Source organism: Anolis carolinensis, unplaced genomic scaffold, assembly GCF_035594765.1.
Source record: "Anolis carolinensis isolate JA03-04 unplaced genomic scaffold, rAnoCar3.1.pri scaffold_7, whole genome shotgun sequence".
NCBI classification, from domain to species: Eukaryota; Metazoa; Chordata; class Lepidosauria; order Squamata; family Dactyloidae; genus Anolis; species Anolis carolinensis.
In genome coordinates, this window is record NW_026943818.1 from 34,271,003 (window position 1) to 34,284,830 (window position 13,828).

Below are 13,828 nucleotides of genomic sequence, written 5' to 3' on the forward strand. Positions count from 1 at the left end.
TATACAGGACATGCACCATTCGATCTCTCCTGGCAGATGGCCACCCAGTCTCATAGACATTGGAAACAAGACTTATAGAATTAAAATGAACCGCAAACCCCAGGATATGCACCATCCAATCCCTCCAGGCAGATGGCATTCAGCCTCAAACACATTGGAAATAGAGCTATGGAATTAAGGAAAATCCCTAAGTTATACACCATTCGATCCCTCCCGACAGATGGCCATCCAGCTTCAAGAGGTAAGAAACACAGCTATGGAATTAAAGAATCCGTATTAGGAGGGATCCACAAAAGTCATCCAGTTCAAACCCATCCAGTTATGGAGGATATACACCATCCGATCCCTCCCAACAGATGGCCTGAATGCTATCCGTGGCATTATAGACAACTGGAAGGGATTCGATTTAATTTAATTTAACCTTTAGGTATATAGAGAGAGAGAAGGGAGAGAGAGAGATCATTCTCTGGCGTGGCAAACCAAGCAGAAAAGAAGGGAGAGAAAAAGAAGAAGCCGGGAAAGAAGAAACCAGGGCAAACGGAGCTGAAAAGAAAGGGATCGAGGGCCCGTGTTACGACACACGGAAACATGAATCACCCGCCGGAAGCGCCGGCACAACATGGCCTTTTATCCCGAGGCCTCGAGGAAGGAGGGATAGAGGGAAATTTCAGAGAAGGGATGGTCAACTTCTCTGTTTATCTGCCTATTTATCTATCCACCACTCTACCCATACATCCAAATATCTATTTATCTATCTCTACCTATCCATCCATCCATCCATGGGTCAATCCATCTATGTAAACAATTATATCTATCTATGTTCTAACAAACCATCCATCCATGTATAAATCCAACTGTTCAACCATCTCTGTCAGCTATCTACCTACATACCTACCTACCTTCCATCCATCCATCTATCTATCTATCTATCTATCTATCTATCTACCTACCTACCTATCTACCTTCTATCACCTATCCATCTCTTCATCCATCCATCCATCCATCAATCCATATATCTATCAATCTACCTACCTACTTATCATCCATCCTCTATCCATCTCTCCATCCATCCATCTATCCATCCACCTACCTCCTTATCTTCCATCCCCTATCCATCTCTCCATCCATCCATCTATTCATCTATCTTCCATCCTCCATCCATCTATCCATCCACCTACCTCCTTATCTTCCATCCCCTATCCATCTCTCCATCCATCCATCTATTCATCTATCTTCCATCCTCCATCCATCTATCCATCCACCTACCTCCTTATCTTCCATCCCCTATCCATCTCTCCATCCATCCATCTATTCATCTATCTTCCATCCTCCATCCATCTATCCATCCACCTACCTCCTTATCTTCCATCCCCTATCCATCTCTCCATCCATCCATCTATTCATCTATCTTCCATCCTCCATCCATCTATCCATCCACCTACCTCCTTATCTTCCATCCCCTATCCATCTCTCCATCCATCCATCTATTCATCTATCTTCCATCCTCCATCCATCTATCCATCCACCTACCTCCTTATCTTCCATCCCCTATCCATCTCTCCATCCATCCATCTATTCATCTATCTTCCATCCTCCATCCATCTATCCATCCACCTACCTCCTTATCTTCCATCCCCTATCCATCTCTCCATCCATCCATCTATTCATCTATCTTCCATCCTCCATCCATCTATCCATCCACCTACCTCCTTATCTTCCATCCCCTATCCATCTCTCCATCCATCCATCTATTCATCTATCTTCCATCCTCCATCCATCTATCCATCCACCTACCTCCTTATCTTCCATCCCCTATCCATCTCTCCATCCATCCATCTATTCATCTATCTTCCATCCTCCATCCATCTATCCATCCACCTACCTCCTTATCTTCCATCCCCTATCCATCTCTCCATCCATCCATCTATTCATCTATCTTCCATCCTCCATCCATCTATCCATCCACCTACCTCCTTATCTTCCATCCCCTATCCATCTCTCCATCCATCCATCTATTCATCTATCTTCCATCCTCCATCCATCTATCCATCCACCTACCTCCTTATCTTCCATCCCCTATCCATCTCTCCATCCATCCATCTATTCATCTATCTTCCATCCTCCATCCATCTATCCATCCACCTACCTCCTTATCTTCCATCCCCTATCCATCTCTCCATCCATCCATCTATTCATCTATCTTCCATCCTCCATCCATCTATCCATCCACCTACCTCCTTATCTTCCATCCCCTATCCATCTCTCCATCCATCTACCTACCTACCTATCTACCTTCTATCACCTATCCATCTCTTCATCCATCCATCCATCCATCCATCCATCCATCCATATATCTATCCATCTACCTACCTATCTTCCATCCTCTATCCATCTCTTCATCCATCCATCTATCTATCCGTCTACCTACCTCCTTATCTTCCATCCCCTATCCATCTCTTCATCCATCCATCCATCCATCCATCTACCTATCTTCCATCCTCTATTCATCCATCCATCCATCTATCCATCTACCTACTTCCCTATCTTCCATCCTCTATCCATCTCTCCATCCATCCATCTACTACCTATCCATCCATATATCTATCCATCTACATATTTACCTTTCTTCCATCCTCTATCCATCTCTCCATCCATCCATCCATCTATCTACCTACCTATCTTCCTTCCTCTATCCATCCCTCCATATCCATCCATCCACCTACTTATCTTCCATCCCCTATCCATCTCTCCATCCATCTACCTACCTACCTATCTACCTTCTATCGCCTATCCATCTCTTCATCCATCCATCCATATATATATATATCCATCAACCTACCTATCATCCATCCTCTATCCATCTCTCCATCCATCCATCTACCTACCTCCCTATCTTCCATCCTCTATTCATCCATCCATCTATCCATCTACCTCCCTCCCTATCTTCCATCCTCTATCCATCTCTCCATCTATCTAACTACCTACCTACCTATCTACCTTCCATCCCCTATCCATCACTTCATCCATCCATTCATATATCTATCCATCTACCTACCTCCCTATCTTCCATCCTCTATCCATCTCTTCATCCATCAATTCATATATCTATCAATCTACCTACCTACCTACCTTCCATCCTCTATCCATCTCTCCATCCATCTATCCATCTATCTAACTACCTACCTACCTATCTACCTTCCATCCCCTATCCATCACTTCATCCATCAATTCATATATCTATCCATCTACCTACCTATCTATCTTCCATCCTCTATCCATCTCTTCATCCATCCATCTATCTATCCATCTACCTACCTACCTACCTGCCATCCCTATCCATCACTTCATCCATCCATCCATATATCTATCCATCTACCTACCTATCTTCCATCCTCTATCCATCACTTCATCCATCCATCTATCCATCTATCTACCTCCCTATCTTCCATCTTCTCTCCATCCATCCATCCATCCATCCATCTATCCATCTACCTACCTCCCTATCTTCCATCCCCTATCCATCTCTCCATCCATCCATCTACTTACTTACCTATCTTCCATCCTCTATCCATCTCTCCATCCATCCATATATCTATCCATCTACCTACCTATCTTCCATCCTCTATCCATCTCTTCATCCATCCATCTATCCATCTATCTACCTCCCTATCTTCCATCTTCTCTCCATCCATCCATCCATCCATCTATCCATCTACCTACCTCCCTATCTTCCATCCCCTATCCATCTCTCCATCCATCCATCTACTTACTTAGCTATCTTCCATCCTCTATCCATCTCTCCATCCATCCATCCATATATCTATCCATCTACCTACCTATCTTCCATCCTCTATCCATCTCTTCATCCATCCATCTATCCATCTATCTACCTCCCTATCTTCCATCTTCTCTCCATCCATCCATCCATCCATCCATCCATCTATCCATCTACCTACCTCCCTATCTTCCATCCTCTATCCATCACTTCATCCATCAATTCATATATCTATCCATCTACCTACCTATCTATCTTCCATCCTCTATCCATCTCTTCATCCATCCATCTATCTATCCATCTACCTACCTACCTACCTGCCATCCCTATCCATCACTTCATCCATCCATCCATATATCTATCCATCTACCTCCCTATCTTCCATCCCCTATCCATCTCTCCATCCATCCATCTACTTACCTATCTTCCATCCTCTATCCATCTCTCCATCCATCCATCCATATATCTATCCATCTACCTACCTATCTTCCATCCTCTATCCATCTCTTCATCCATCCATCTATCCATCTATCTACCTCCCTATCTTCCATCTTCTCTCCATCCATCCATCCATCTATCCATCTACCTACCTCCCTATCTTCCATCCCCTATCCATCTCTCCATCCATCCATCTACTTACTTACCTATCTTCCATCCTCTATCCATCTCTCCATCCATCCATCCATATATCTATCCATCTACCTACCTATCTTCCATCCTCTATCCATCTCTTCATCCATCCATCTATCCATCTATCTACCTCCCTATCTTCCATCTTCTCTCCATCCATCCATCCATCCATCTATCCATCTACCTACCTCCCTATCTTCCATCCCCTATCCATCTCTCCATCCATCCATCTACTTACTTACCTATCTTCCATCCTCTATCCATCTCTCCATCCATCCATCCATATATCTATCCATCTACCTACCTATCTTCCATCCTCTATCCATCTCTTCATCCATCCATCTATCCATCTATCTACCTCCCTATCTTCCATCTTCTCTCCATCCATCCATCCATCCATCCATCTATCCATCTACCTACCTCCCTATCTTCCATCCCCTATCCATCTCTCCATCCATCCATCTACTTACTTACCTATCTTCCATCCTCTATCCATCTCTCCATCCATCCATCCATATATCTATCCATCTACCTACCTATCTTCCATCCTCTATCCATCTCTTCATCCATCCATCTATCCATCTATCTACCTCCCTATCTTCCATCTTCTCTCCATCCATCCATCCATCCATCTATCCATCTACCTACCTCCCTATCTTCCATCCCCTATCCATCTCTCCATCCATCCATCTACTTACTTACCTATCTTCCATCCTCTATCCATCTCTCCATCCATCCATATATCTATCCATCTACCTACCTATCTTCCATCCTCTATCCATCTCTTCATCCATCCATCTATCCATCTATCTACCTCCCTATCTTCCATCTTCTCTCCATCCATCCATCCATCCATCTATCCATCTACCTACCTCCCTATCTTCCATCCCCTATCCATCTCTCCATCCATCCATCTACTTACTTACCTATCTTCCATCCTCTATCCATCTCTCCATCCATCCATCCATATATCTATCCATCTACCTACCTATCTTCCATCCTCTATCCATCTCTTCATCCATCCATCTATCCATCTATCTACCTCCCTATCTTCCATCTTCTCTCCATCCATCCATCCATCTATCCATCTACCTACCTCCCTATCTTCCATCCCCTATCCATATCTCCATCCATCCATCTACTTACTTACCTATCTTCCATCCTCTATCCATCTCTCCATCCATCCATCCATCCATATATCTATCCATCTACCTATCTCCCTATCTTCCATCCTCTGACCATCTCTTCATCCATTCATCTATCTATCTACCTAACAACCAACTTTCCATCTTGTCTATCTCTCCATCCATCCATGTATCAATCAACCATCTATCTTCTATCCTGTCAATCTTTCCATCAATCTGTCCATCCATCCACCTACCTACCTATCTTCCAGCCTCTATGCATCCATTCATCTGTCTGTCTATCTATCTGACATTCCATCCTGTCTATCTCTCCATCCAACCATCCATCCATATATCTATCCATCCATCCATTCATGTATCAATCCAACCATCTACCTATCTTCCATCCTCTATCCATCCATCCATCCATATACCTGTCTATCATCTATCTTCCATTATCCATCTTCCATCTTCAATCTATCCATCCATATATCCATTTATCCATCCATCTATCTATGTACCAATCCAACCATCTCTGTGTCTCTCCATCTATTTGTTCATCCATCCATCCAACCAACCAACCAACCAACCATCTCTCCATGTATTAATCCAACCATCTCTCCATCAAGGCCAGGACTTCCCAAGATGCCATAGCACAGAGCCATGACAGTTAAACAAGCATCAAACTGCATTAATTCTACAGTGTAGACACACTGCACTATCTGGAAATGGCAACCTAGACAAAAAGAAGATTGGATTTCATCGTCAAGTTGGATGCCACCAAGGGACCTGTCTTTAAAATAAATAGTGAAATAATTCATGGAAATCAAGGGAAAAAAGCTTTCACGTTTTTGCTCCAATGAAGCCATGAATATTTCAGCGACGGAGGCATTAAAGTTTCATGCGGAAGCCATTTAGAAAAATCCTCGAAAGGTAAAATATGTGAAAAAAAAAAATCTGAATTCCGCCCCCAAATAATGCATCACAAAGACACAAATGTGGAGTTGGGTTCCAGCTGATGTTGGGTGCATCTGCACTGCAAAGTTAACCCAGTTTGGTCCCACTGTAATAACGGCGATGGAATCCTGAAAGTTGCGGATTGGTGTGGCCACGGCCTTTCTCCAACCCAAGGGGGCAAACTACAACTCCCAGCATCCCCTGGCAGTTCAAGGGGGGGATTGATTGATACACACATATATTTATGGATAGACAGATAGGAAAATTATTTGGATGTTGGCGCCACCTACTGGCCAAGACAGATAGGAAAATTATTTGGCCAAGAAAAGATAGGAAAATTATTTGGATGTTGGCGCCACCTACTGGCCAAGACTGATAGTAAAATTATTTGGCCAAGACAGATAGGAAAATTATTTGGATGTTGGCGCCACCTACTGGTCAAGACAGATAGGAAGATTATTTGGATGTTGGCGCCGCCTACTGGCCAAGACAGATAGGAAAATTATTTGGCCAAGACAGATAGGAAAATTATTTGGATGTTGGCGCCACCTACTGGCCAAGACAGATAGGAAAATTATTTGGCCAAGACAGATAGGAAAATTATTTGGATGTTGGCGCCACCTACTGGCCAAGAAAGAAGACTGAGCATTTCCTAATGGCTTTCCTTCCTATGGTCATCTAGTAATTGACTATAGAGTTACACTAGAGGACCTCGAAGCAAAAAGGCAGGTTCAAATCAAACCGTCTTCAATAGATAGTATAACAGTCTTTATTATGGTCATTATTATTATTAAGTCAATTTTATCCTAGATATTCTATTTTCCCCCCACCACAGATATCCCAGTGTTCTTTAATTTCTCAATGGCTGTGGAATTTGCATGCATCACTGCCTCTCCCATAACCCTTTCCTATTCTTTTCTATGGAAAACAGCAAACAGAGGAATTGATAATACTAGAGTTTTGGGGAGAATTCAGTATGATTCATAGGAGTTGTAGGTACTGGGATATATAGTTTACCTGCAATCAACGAGCACCGAACTCCCCCAAAGATGGAATTGGTCCAAGCTTGGCACACAGAGCTTGGAAAAAATACCGGAGGTCTTTGGAAAAAATTCACCTTGATTTCAGGGAGTTGTAGTTCACCTACAGCCAGAGAGCACACTGAACCCCACCCATGATAGTAAAATAATAATAGTAAAAATAATAATAGAGTGACAGACACAGTTCAGAGTTTGCAAAAAGGCATGTTTGGATCCGGAAAGAAGGGGAAGGCAAAGGAGAAGGCATCGGGGCCGAGGACTAGGAGAAAAAACATGGACAGTGTTGTTGTTGAAGGAGCCTGTCCGCACGGAGATGTGGGCCTTGAAGATGTTGTTCTGCATCCCGGCCTCTGGACCGCAAATCCTGACAGCATCCAAAATCCAATGTTTTGCATATGTTAGCACAAAGGTGAACGGCAACCCAGTGATTCTGGCCACGAAAGCCTTCGACAACACATTATTATAACATTATATTATTATTCAAATCAAATCACGTTTTATTGATTAGCCCATCGGCCGTATCAAAACATATAACACATAGACATACATACAACTTACAACCCATGTTAAAAAAGAAGTTAAAATAAACAAGCTGTTAACAAGATCCCGTTCAGGTCAAAGATCTGCTTATATTATATATATACTAGCTGTGCCCAACTACGCGTTGCTGTGGCGAAGTATGGTGGTATGGGAAATAAAGTATTGAGGAATTGGTGGTAGTTAAGGTCAAGGGTAAAGGTGTGGAGTCTAGATAATCCTGTTAAAACAGATAATATAAGATTATAAATGGGTTATATAGCTGTGTGGAAGGGCCTTGAATCTACACTGCCATCTAATCCAGTTAAAATCTGATAATGTATTGTTATATTGTTAGTAACAAAGGTGAAAGATTTATACAATCTGAAGAGAAACCATATTTATTTATTTATTTATTTATTTATTTAATTTATATACCGCTCTTCTCCCCCAGGGGGACCCAGAGCGGTCTTACATAATGGCAAGATTAATGCCACATAATATAATACAAAATATAGTAAAACAAACGATCGTAAAAACACACTTAAAAACCAATATTATACCCCATTTAAAACAGTAAAGCACTGTGTGGCCATTACAACAGGGCCAGTAGCATTGGGCCAAAAGTCAGAGCCAGTCTGTATTCAATTACACATTAATCCAGCGAATACATCAGATTATATCGACCGTATCTTAGGATGGGCCAAAAGCTTGGTCCCACATCCAGGTCTTCAGCTGCTTCCTAAAAGACATGAGTGAGGGGGCTTCCCTAATCTCCCTTGGCAAGGAGTTCCACAGCCGCGGAGCCACCACCGAAAAAGCCCTATTATTATTATAATATTATTAGTAATATTATATGTTATTAGTAATATAATATTATTAGTAATATTACATGTAATATATAATTAATATTATACTGTATTATTTATTTATTTATTTCTGACATTTATATCCCGCTTTTCTCACCCCGAAGGGGACTCAGGGCGGTTTACAAGTATATATACATACAATATATTATATTATACGACTATATTGCAATATTATTAGTAATATTGCATGTAATATAAATATACAATTATAATAGTGAATTATAATTAGTATTACATTGTATTACATCATAATATTATTATTAATATTATTAGTATTATATTGTATTACAAAATAATATTAATATTATATGTATATACAATATGTTATAATATTATATATTATTGTAAATTATATTGTATATATGTATATAGATGTGTGTATGTGTGTAAATATACATATATACAGTAGAGTCTCACTTATCCAACATTCGCTTATCCAACGTTCTGGATTATCCAACGCATTTTTGTAGTCAATGTTTTCAATAGATCGTGATATTTTGGTGCTAAATTCGTAAATACAGTAATTACTACATAGCATTACTGCATATTGAACTACTTTTTCTGTCAAATTTGTTGTATAACATGATGTTTTGGTGATTAATTTGTAAAATCATAACTTAATTTGGTGTTTAATAGGCTGTTATGGTTGAGCCTTATGGCTCCAATACTGGGAGACGTGGTCGTAAGACTCCTCGAGAGTCAGACTCTCTTGAGGAGCGAGAGAGGAAACGGCTGCGGGATATCTTTGCGGAACCATCTGACGAGGACTCCTTTGAGGGTTTTACTGAGAGAATGGAGGAAGAGGTGGTTAGCTCAGAGGAGGATGACATGGAATGGACTCGTGTGAGGGAGGATTTGGGTGTTCCTGGTAATGATAGCATGGGAAGCGACTGGCGGGTTGCAGGATCGGACCCGTGGACGAGCTGGAGGGATGGGACGGGATCCACAGCTGGGGATGCTGTGGGGCGTAGTCAAAGATGTATTAGCTCTGATGAGGATGATGATGATGAGGCACCTGGAATTAGGGTAACAGCTGATAGCGATGAGGAGTTGTAAACTGGCATAAAATGGGGTTTGGAATCCAGGACTAATTGCGTTGGGCAAGGTAATCTGGACGGACGCTTGGGATCTTGTTTGGGAAATTCCTGAAGACGGGTGTGTTTCGTTTGCTGAATACGTAAGTTACCAAGGACACTGGGCATAGGCGGCGGGAGGAACTGTGTGGGCTTTTGTTGTGCAACCTGTGTTTAATCTTATTAGCTTGGACCTCCGTCGTCTTCTTGACGGACATTGTTTACCTACTCGGAACTGACGCTGGACTGACTGACTACGATCTTGGACGACCCTTTCTCTGGTTATCGGAGGATTTCGTGGAACCTAAGACGCCTGCACCTGGTAATCGACCCCGGACCGGATTGGGACCCCGCTGACCGCTGCAACCCTTGATTGAAGTGTTTGGACCCGGAGTTCGCCCGCTGCACGGAGGAGTAACAACTTAGTTGCTCAACCACAGCTGTTGAGTAGCAGAGAGGAATCTGCTGCCAGTTTTTATGTTCTATTGAATCTTTGTTTACCAGCTCTTGTTTGTTTGTGTTCCCAGGCTGAAGTAAGCATTTTTGGTTTAACCCGGATTAAACTCCTGTTCAATCCGGTTTATCTTTTGAACCATTTTTGAGTGACTTTTCATATTGAAGGCGAGTGTTTGCCTAGCTCTTTGTTTTTAAAGAGCATTTTTGGTTCTGTATCTTTAATAAACTGTGTTGAATCTTATCTACTGGCGTTCTGTCCTTGACAATAGGCTTCTCCTTAATCTCTCATTATCCAATATATTCGCTTATCCAACGTTCTGCCGGCCCGTTTATGTTGGATAAGTGAGACTTTACTGTATATATGTATGTGTGTATAAATACACACATATATATATATATAATAAGTATAACATGTTACTGATGGGAGGGGCCACCAGTATATATTATTATTATAGGAATAATATATTATATATTATAATATATTAAAATATATTATTATTATAGGAATAATAATGTTGATGGGCATAATGTTGATCTACTATTACAGCCTCACTGTTTTTAATTCTATGTTTTTAATAAGTGTTTTTTAATTTTTCTGGTTAATGTGTATAGTAAGTTTATTTGTATCCCGCCTCCATTCTCCCAAAGAGGACTCGGGGCGGCTCACAGAGATATCAGATACAAAAACAATTACAATATACAATACAACAACAAACAATAACATGTACCAGTAATAGCATTTACTACTATTTATGCTACTACCAGTGATGTATTGTTGATGTATTGTACATTGTTATTGTTTTGTATCTGATATTTCTGTGAGCCGCTCCGGGTCTCCTTCAGGGGAGATGGAGGCGGGATATAAATAAACTTATTATTATTATTATTATTACTTTATTTTTATATTATTATTATTATTATTATTATTATTATTACTTTATTTTTATACCCCGCCTCCATCCCCCCGAAGGGCAGCTTACATGGAGCCAAGCCCAGGTGGTTACAAACAATATAGTGAAGCACAACAATGTAAAAATAAATCTATGAGACATAATAAAATATATTAAAATCATATTAACAATATTTTTTATATTAACAATAAAATAAAAAATAATTAAATAAAACCTGCGAGAGCTCATAAAAATGAACTGGGCAAGAGAAAGTACATACAGTGAGGAATGCAAACTGGAGGAAGGGGTGAGATAATAATAATAATGATAATAATGATAATAATGATGCTATGAATAGACTGCAGTGTTGCTTACTTACCCTTGAGGAGGGCGGGGCCATAGGCCGCTCTTGAGGGCGTGGCTTCTGGCAGGAGCGGGCCGGCCTCCTATTGGCTCAGAAGCAGCATCGGCCCCGCCGCTGGCTCCTCCTCCTCGCCGCCCTGTCACTCAAAATGAGGGCCAATCCGGGAGCGGGGCGCCGCCTCGGCCCCACCCCCCGCACCAGGAGCGGTTGGGCCTAGCTGAGGGAGAGAGGCGGGGCTTCTTGCTCCTCTTCCTCTTCCTCCTCAGCTTCCTCTTCCTCTTCCTCCCTTTCCGGACGTCCGCTTCCGAGGCCTTTATGAGGGGAAGGGAAGGCAAGGCGGAAGAGGAAGGGAGGGGGAGGCAGTAGGCGTCCATGCCCGCGAGCATGCGCAATCCCTCCTTCCCGCTCCCCTCAGCGCCGTCACAATGACGTACGCATGCGCATTCCCACCCTCAGTCTCGCCTCAGCGCCGTCACAATGAAGCACGCATGCGCACTCCCTCCCTCACTCTCGCCTCAGCGCCGTCACAATGAAGTACGCATGCGCACTCCCTCCTTCACGCTTCCCTCAGCGCCGTCACAATGAAGTACGCATGCGCATTCCCACCCTCAGTCTCTCCTCAGCGCCGTCACAATGAAGCACGCATGCGCACTCCCTCCCTCACTCGCCTCAGCGCCGTCACAATGAAGTACGCATGCGCACTCCCTCCCTCACTCTCGCCTCAGCGCCGTCACAATGAAGCACGCATGCGCACTCCCTCCTTCACGCTCTCCTCAGCGCCGTCACGATGAAGTACGCATGCGCACTCCCTCCTTCCCTCTCCTCAGCGCCGTCACAATAAAACACGCATGCGCACTCCCTCCCTCCGTCTCTCCTCAGCGCCGTCACAATGAAACACGCATGCGCACTCTCTCGTTCCCTCTCCTCAGCGTTCTCAATGACGCGCCCTCTCCTTCTCCCCTCAGCGCTCACAATGAAGCACGCATGCGCACTCCCTCCTTCCCTTTCTCAGCGTCGTCTCAATGACGCGCTCTCCTTCTCCCCTCAGCGCCGTCACAATGAAGCACGCATGCGCAAAGAGGGAGAGAGGAAAGCCACGCCCCTTGGCCCCGGCCCCGCCCCCTTTGGGTAAAAAAGGCTTTTCTATTATAATATTAATATTATTATTATTATTGTATAGATTGATACCCCGTTTTATATAAGGCATCAAGGAGAAGGCTTTTATCTGTGTTTTCCAGCAAGGCTTTTATCTGTGTTTTGTGCATCTATGATTAATTATTATTAACACTATTATTAATATATCAATATTATTATAACTATTATTACTAATATCAAATAATAATTAATAGATACACAAAAGGCCCCTCATCCTTGACGTATATATATATATATATTGCAAAATTGCACACCAATTTTGCAATAGTCGTATATCTAGATTTTCACGTGTACTGTATGTCTATATGTATGTATAATTGCATATAATTTTAACCATAACCAAAATCCATATATATATGTGTATATATATATATATATATATATATTCATTACTATGTATATTTTATATGTGTGTATGTATATATTATTGCATATAATTTTAACCATAACCAGAATGCATACATATATATATTCATTACTATGTATGTATATATTATTGCATATAATTTTAACCATAACCAAATCCATATATATGTGTGTGTATATATATATATATATATATATTCATTACTATGTATATTTTATATGTGTGTATGTATATATTATTGCATATAATTTTAACCATAACCAGAATCCATACATATATATATTCATTACTATGTATGTATATATTATTGCATATAATTTTAACCATAACCAAATCCATATATATATGTGTGTATATATATATATATATATATATTCATTACTATGTATATTTTATATGTGTGTATGTATATATTATTGCATATAATTTTAACCATAACCAAAATCCATACATATATATAATTATATAATAATAATAATTATGTAGTATAATTATTATTATTATTATATATAATATATTTTATAATATGTTGTAGAATATATTATAATATATAATATATAATAATAATAATAATAATAAATAGTAATATTTATTTATTTATTTAATACATTT

General features: G+C 41.0%; 1 protein-coding gene across 1 annotated transcript in view; it reads right to left on the reverse strand.

Annotated features, from left to right (window-relative positions):
• The window catches only part of LOC134292978 (nuclear receptor ROR-beta-like), a 67,146-nt gene extending 54,322 nt beyond the window's left edge, over nt 1-12,824 (reverse strand). Inside the window, exon 1 of the mRNA XM_062958951.1 lies at nt 11,710-12,824. The gene's annotated coding sequence lies outside the window, so the exon portion shown is untranslated. The remainder of the gene's footprint in view (nt 1-11,709) is intronic.
• Nucleotides 12,825-13,828: the final 1,004 nt, after the last annotated feature.